Below are 6851 nucleotides of genomic sequence, written 5' to 3' on the forward strand. Positions count from 1 at the left end.
TTTATTTATTATTATTTTATTTTATTAATACAAAGAAGCATAGATTATCGGGGTGATTATTACTCGTGTTGTACTTGGTGCATCACATGTTTAGGACAAACCATATTATCAAAAAGCTCAAACATGTGTTAGCATATCCCACATCACATCACATTTCTATTTATGTTTGAGTCTCCTTTGTCACCATAAGAGCTCATTTGAAGAGTAAATCAATGACATTTTATACATTTTAGACAATATTTAATTTCGTAAGAAAATTTTGTACCAGTTTTTAAGGTTTTTATTTACTTTGGGCTTAGGATTTTACCATCTTAATAAACAATTTTGTGTCTCAATATAGATGGGTTCTTCAAAATGACTTCGTATAAAACCATATTTTAAGACCTCTTGTTTGTAGTAGTAGGTCGTGGGAGTCAATCAACAATGTCATGCAGTCAAATAACACATGTTATATTGTGGATTTGATTTATGGTATCAACTACTATGGATTGGTTAACTTGATTGATAGCTTAAAATTCAAGGTTACATACAAATCAAATCTATTTGCCTTTTTAATTGTTGGGGATTAAGATGCAACGTCGACAAACACAAGGACAATGATATAGACAGTTATGCTAAAACGATTAAATGATAATACAAAGAGGTTTAATGTTGTTTACTTGAGTTGTCTTATCAAGCTATGTCCACATGCAAACTAGAGATTCTTTTATTGAAATCAAAGACTACACAAAGAACTATGTATTACAATATCGGCTCACACTGTCATCACACCTAATCACACATAGGCTTAATAAATGAGATATATTTATAGTCGAGTTGAATCAATGTCTAGGTTGGGCCAATAGGACTTTGATAGATTAACATAAAGTCAAAACTTGTTCTCAAAGATGGTACGCACAACATTGAAACTTAAGGCTAGAAACTCCCTTGTTGCCACTTCGGTTAGGAACACCGCAATAGAGACTACGCTTTGGGACATAGACGCGACCATGTTTCTTCTTGGACTTAGCTTCTCCTGGATATCTTCAACCTTTGTTGAGATCAAAGTTCGCTTTCACTTTGGGCCGAAGCCAAGACTGTGCTCTTCAGAACGCTTTACCTTGGCCAAAGTTGCAATGACAATTTCGCATTCTCCCTTTAGATTAGACTCAACATCTCAACAATCTCCCAATTGGATACTAAACAATAAGATTCAACTATTTCGATCCAATATGTAACCCTAAACTTTTTCTAGTTTGCGCCTTCTCCCCAATTTTGATGAAGGCCAGTCGAGGTCATATATAGCCTCAACTTCTCCCACGTCACTTCCTTGGTTAACATATCTATAGGATTCTTCACAGTAAGTATCTTCTTCAAGTTAACCTTCATTTATTAATTCCCCGATAAAATGGTACATCAACTAGATGTGTTCATCCTACTGCGAAACACCAAATTCCTTTCCTGGTGAACTACGCTTTGGTTATCATATCGTAGGACACAATTTTCTTGGTTCAAGCCCAACTGATAGGGAGTTATTAAAAAAAATATCTCCTTTCTAGCTTCTACTAAAGTCATATATATTTTTCTTATGTGGTTGAAAAAGCAACACTCATCTATAGCCTTGATATCCAATTGATGGATGTTCCTTTCGATATGAACACATAATCCATAACACTTTTACCTGAATCTACATAACCTTCCATGCTAGAATCGACGAAGCCTTCATGGATGATCTTTTGCCTTTGGAAAGATAAGGAAATGTCCGAAGTGCCTTTGGAAACATAAGGAAATGTCCGAAGTCCCAATGCTGTTGTCTTGAATCAGACATGAATCTGCTGACAACTCCCAATGCATGAGCAATATATATGGTATGGTGCACACCATTATATACATCAGGCTACCAACTACGAACACACATAACGAACCTTCGCTATTTTTTCTTTGTCCTCTTCGATCTCCCGGGACGAACTCTTGGAGAGTTTCAAGTGACTCCTAAGAGGTGTACTTCTAGCCTTGGCAACTTCCATGTTGAACTTCTTTAATACTTTCTAGATATATTTTTCTTTTGAAACTTTAACTATGCCGACAACTTTGTCTCTGACTATACTCATGACAAGAATGTGCTTCACAATCCCAAGTCCTTCATCTCGAAGTCGGTACAACTTCTTCTTCAACTTGTTGATTTCATTATGTCAGAACCTGCAACCAACATGTCATTAAAATAGAATAAAGGATGGTGTATAGGACTTGAATTTCTTTTGGTACCATCGGTGATCACTTTCACTTCTCGTGTAACCATTCCTCTTCATGAAGTCATCAATCTTAAAGTACCACTACCTTGAAGCTTGCTTCAATCCATACATGTTTTTTCATCAGTTTGCAAACCAAGTTTTCTTTCCTAACAATTAGAAAACCATTGGCTTGTTCCATGTAGATATTTTCATTAAGCTCTCCATGCAAGAAAGAAATTTTCATGTCAAGTTGCTCTAGATGAAAATATCCCCAACGAAAATCCCAAGGAAGGTTCTGAATGTGGTCATCTTCACAACCTAGGATAATATTTCATTGCAATCGACTACCACCTTGATTTTGGATCTGCTCTCACTCACTTCGATGTCTCCGAAATCACCCTCACTCCTATTGCTTCCAAATCCTTTGCTTGTTCTTGTAGTATTGGAAGGTTTCATGATGTCTTATTTTGATATCCCATATAAAGTTCCCTTCTCTGTGCCTCCGAGTTTCTTTTTCAGACCGGAGGTAGAAGCTAGATCATCTTTGTATAGGGCGTTCCTGTTGAGTGTCACATCCTAACTTTGGATAATGCTTCTATCGTTGTCCTCCCAAAAGTGGTACCCTATGACATCCATTATATACCTAATGAAGATGCATTTCTTCACCTTTACTTTTAACTTGTTTCTTTATGTGTCCTTTATTGATGCAAGAGACACACCCAAAGACCTTTAGATAAGCAATGGAATCTCTCGACCTCAACATTCCTCTTCTAGAATTTTGAACCTTGAGGTGACCGAGGGTCCTCTATTGATTAGATACATTACGGTACTGACCGCGTCTACCCAAAACATCTGCAACAATCTTGCATGTAACTGCATACTCTTCACTATTTTGCTCATCCTTTTCGCAACATCATTATACCGAGGTGCCTTCGGAAACGTTTTCAACATATGGATCTTATCCTTAACGCGATAATTAGTAAACTCTAGATTGTTGTATTTTCCCTTATCATCTTACTTTAGGCACGTGACCTTGAGATTCATATCGTTCTCAGCAAATCCTTCCATTTCTTGAAGTTGGTGAAGACTTTAGATTTATTATTGAGAAAATAAACACACAGTCCATATGGAATCATCTATGAAAGTCACATAGTACTAAGCCCCTCAAGTTGAAGAGACTGAAGTTGATCCATAGACATCTATTAGGTGTGTTGTTTACACCTAAACAAATAATAAATTTCACTACTTGGTTGCACTAAAGGATATCGGAGAGAAGCATAGTCGAATCCACAAGGACACAACCTAAAATTCAATGCCTCTTTGCGTAAGGTACATACTAGTGGGATTTTTGTTTAAAACTGAAAACTAAAAATTATAGTGAAATGAACTTAAGAAAATTAAATAAAAAGTGTTTCATTTCTGCTTTGACTCTCCTAATTATGCAATTAATCCATATATTGCTGTTTAAGATGAGTTCTTTCTAAGTTGTTACTAAAACTAATAATAAACTATAGTTAGTTCTCATTTACCAAATTAATTAACCAAAACAATTTTTTTAAGTTAATCCTTACTTTTTACTAACTTAATAAAAAAATCTCTTTAATTAAATCAGAAAGGCAACATTATGATTTGTGTAAAATCTCCAACAATATTCAATACTTTTCACAAGCTTAGAAGCGTAAAAATATATGATTTTTAGTTTATATCATAATTAAATCTCAATGCAGAACCAACATGATATTTGCAACTTATTACGAGTCGATTAAAACAATTATGAATTTTAACAACTGATTAACTAGATTGATTTAATCCTAATTCAGATGATCAATTTAAAAAATAATTAAAAATCAAACATTTATGAAGCACGAAATTGAAACCAATAGATAGAAATACAAATTAAAAACCAAATCTAATGATTAGTTACATAAAAAGTCGAAGTCTTTACAGAACTAAAAGCTAGGGTTTTTATCCAGACATGGATAAAAACATGTCAAAATAGTACAAATAAAGTCTGTAAAGTAAATCTACAATAACTAAACTAACTAGTCAAGTCACAATCTTCTGATCTTCATAAATCGTTGGAAAACCGAAAATCGTCTAGTCTGGTTTGATCTGGAAGTAATATGGGCTATTTATAGGCAACTAGCAATGTCAGATAATGATTCTACGACCAATAGCATCGTGTTTCCAAAAAGCACGTTCACGAAAAATACATAAAACCTAAAAAATGCGTTCATACAACTTTTAATGAAGTAGACTGCTATGTTGGGGATTTTGGGCCAAAATATGATCGTGTAATGGGAGCAAAATGACCGTGTAATGGCATGTTAGGATCATGTAACACTTTCGAGGTACCAAAAATCTATGTCAAAGGCTTGAATAAACTTCGGGAGTAAAACACGATTGTGAAACCCTTGCCATGATCGTGTAGCTCTCATGTGGTCTTAAAATGCTGTCCAGAGTGTTCAAAAAATGTTGCGGGATGAAAACACGACCATGTAATGAGAAACACGTTCGTGTAACTGTAAAACGCGTAATTTCTGACTCGAAAACTTCAGCTAGCTACTTACATCCAACTTCCAGTTTTCTTAGGTGTTTTAGCTTCATTAAGCTCAAAATATGTATCCAGAGTACTGGTCCTATATGAAATACTTGACAACGACATAAAAATATGACCAATATAGAGTTATAATGAAAATCATGAGTTGACTATTATTTACACTAATGTGAACATAAATGCATAAAATATGGTATAAAACACTACTAAATTCTAATAGAAAAGATGCCTAAAATGACATCTAACAACATATGAATGGACAAGATCTAGCTTCTCGTCCTTCAGTGTCTGCCCAATCTCGTTGAAGGTAACCTTGTTCAGTTTACAAAGTACACATAGTTCACATAATTCCATGGATGCATTTCTAAACTCTGGTATCTTGCCTTTAGAAAGCAACATATTCTTCCTATCCCACTCATATTGTTGAACCTTCAATGAAATAAAGTAGATGTCTTTGTATATTTATTTGTTAAGTTTACTCCATTTATCGAATCTCCGACCATATACAATGTTTCTCGCTTCTATCCTATAGCAACTACAAGGTTCCCTTTTGTTAGTTTCCATTGGTAATTGCCGAAATCAACATGGTGTCCTTTGTCATCTAACTTCCCTACGAGTATAAGGACCCTCTTCATGTCTAGAACGTACTTTAAATTCTTCAAATTTCATTTTGAACCCAATAGGGTTTTGAGGACAACATGCCTAACTTCGATGATACCTAGGCTCTTGTTATTCATAAGTCTCACTTTGCTATTGTGATGCTTAAATTTATGTATTACTTATTTATAGTGACTTTCATGAAACGAAGCACCGAAATCTATAATCAAGTATTCTATCAAACTATCTAAGCAACAAATAAGTTCATCATCAAAATATTCTACCACATTCACTTCCTTCTTTACCTTCTCAACCAAAGGTTTTAGGAATTGATTTTTAAAGTGACTGTTTTCTTTGTAGTTCCAACATGTAATCTCCTTTCTAATATGGACTTCCCTCTCCTTCATGACCTCGATCTTCATCTACTACTACCCCTATGTTGGAGTTTCCTCCCCTTTCTTAGGTACTCAACATGATGTTAGAGAACTCTCCTGCATTTTTTCTACGAACGTCTCATCGAGGATTTAGTCACAAATTCCTTCAAAATTGAGCTTCATCATCCCAGATGAACTACTCAATGCTATGAATGTTACATACCAAATCTTAGGAAGCAAAGATAATAACAATATCACCTGGACTTTGTGTTTGAATCCAATATCAACATATAGTATCCTTGATATTATTGAGTTAAACTTATTCATTGATCTATCAATGAACCACCTTCCTTTATCTTTGTATTCATCAACTGTCTAATCAGTAAAACCTTTTTTACATAAGGTTTCTCATACATATTAGACACCCCTTAACCAATCCATATGTTGTTTTTATCAAGGACAATATTGTAAGGAATGTTCTTTTCCAACGGCAACCTGACCGCACCAAGTGGATATCGATCTAATATATCAAATTCCTCCTATTTCATAGCTTATAGTTTTCTTTCTTTCAAGGGTAGATGTAACTTTCTCTAGTAGAGATAATCTTTGATCTACATCCTTCAAAATCCAAAATCATGGTCTTCATATATATATATATATATATATATATATATATATATATCGATCTCAATCTTCCCGTGTTCATCCATAACTTATGATATCAGTTGTTGGAGATTAAGACACAACCTCGATAGACATAAGGAAAATGATCTAGATGATTATGCTAAAAAGATTAAACAAGAACAAATGAAGATTTAATATGGTTCCCTTGATCTTTCTAATGAAGACATGTCCATATACAAACTCAAGAGTTTCTGTTATCAATATAAAATGTATACAAAGAACTATGTATTTACTACACTCCTAATATCAGCTCACATTCTCATCATACCTAGAAGAGTTTACCTAGATTTCTAGGATGGGCCAATGGGCCTTTTATAGGGTGATATAAGTTCAAAACTTGTTCTCTAAGATTATACTGACAATACCAAAGCTAAGAGATGGAGACTGCTTTGTTGCCACTTAGGATCAAAGCTTATAAGAACACCACAA

This window comes from Lactuca virosa, chromosome 8 (assembly GCF_052849685.1).
Source record: "Lactuca virosa cultivar CGN04683 chromosome 8, Lactuca_virosa_CGN04683_v6, whole genome shotgun sequence".
Classification (NCBI taxonomy): Eukaryota; Viridiplantae; Streptophyta; class Magnoliopsida; order Asterales; family Asteraceae; genus Lactuca; species Lactuca virosa.